General features: G+C 38.8%; 1 non-coding gene across 1 annotated transcript; it reads left to right on the top strand.

The window, feature by feature from the left end:
* Positions 1-816: 816 nt before the first annotated feature.
* On the top strand, positions 817-923 carry LOC145135318 (small nucleolar RNA R71). The gene has a single exon (XR_013719781.1). It is a non-coding gene; the product is annotated as a small nucleolar RNA R71 (small nucleolar RNA).
* The last annotated feature ends 292 nt before the right edge of the window (positions 924-1215 follow it).

Here is a 1215-nt window from a genome sequence, read left to right as displayed (position 1 = left end):
AGGAGTGAAATTTTTTTCAGAATCTGTTGTTATTGCCTTCACATGCGCCATTCTGGGATTTTGTTCGGTATTGCTAGGAAGTTCACCGGGTGTTCTTTGGTTGATTTGTTGTGCAAGATGGCCTAGCTATTTTTCAATGTTATGAATGGATGCTTGCTGATTCCTAAGTATATTTTGTTGATCCATCATCATAGCTTGGTGCTCTCTAAGCATATTTCGTTGCTCCTTCATTTTAGCGTCAGTATCATTGTGCCACTTCTCGGACGCAGCCACAAATCTTGTAAACATATCTTCCAAATCAGATTTCTTCTCTAGCACCGGTTCCTCCTTTTGATAAGAGCCTCTATCTTTTTTCTTGTACTTTTCCTCCTTCGCCTTTTTGTACTCATCGTATGGTAGCCATTCTTTCTTGGGTTTCCACCAATTGTCATCAAACCTATCACCACTTGAATAGCACACTTGCACTTTCCGGATCCCGTTCTTGTCAATATCACAATCTTTAGTGAGGTGAGGCCCTCTACAGTTTTCACAACCCACCCTAATGGCATGGATGGATTGGTCCATCTTTGTCATTCGTCGATCCAAACTATCCAACTTAGCCATCATTGATGCCATATTATCAGTAACTAAGTTCACCACACCCTACTTAGTTCATTCCTTAGATTATGATATTCTGTAGAGTGTTTAGAGAATTCTTCAATTAGCTCTTTTATCACCGGGGGTGCCTTCTTCGTGAGAGGTCCTTGCGAATCAAGGAGCTGCCTAGTTGTTACATTTACTCCATCATAGAAGATAGAGACTTCTTGTTAACTATTCAAATCATGATGTGGGCAGTTCCTTAGTAAGCCTTTATATCTCTCCCATGCCTCATAAAGTGACTCTCCAGCTTGTTGTTCAAAATTGGCTATGGCTTTCTTCAACTTGGCTATCTTTCAGGTGTGACAACCCGATATTTAAAGTGAATATAATGACCTAAAGTCAAGTATTATAATCTATTTTTGGAATCAATAGAAATTAGCATAAAAAATGAAGTGTTCTAAAATCTAAATTGGGATGCATAAAGTAGTAGATATCACTAAACCATAAGCGTACATAAAAAGAACGCCCAAATCTGACTTCGTATGAGGAAGTTATGATTTTTCTAAGTTTCGGAACAGCGGTAGACAGCTAAAAACTCGAAAAAAGATCAAGCTACTTTTAGCCGACGCAACCTAA

This window comes from Lactuca virosa, chromosome 8 (genome assembly GCF_052849685.1).
Source record: "Lactuca virosa cultivar CGN04683 chromosome 8, Lactuca_virosa_CGN04683_v6, whole genome shotgun sequence".
NCBI classification, from domain to species: domain Eukaryota; kingdom Viridiplantae; phylum Streptophyta; class Magnoliopsida; order Asterales; family Asteraceae; genus Lactuca; species Lactuca virosa.
Note: the sequence above shows the minus strand (reverse complement) of the source record. Positions and strands in the feature narration are given on the sequence as shown.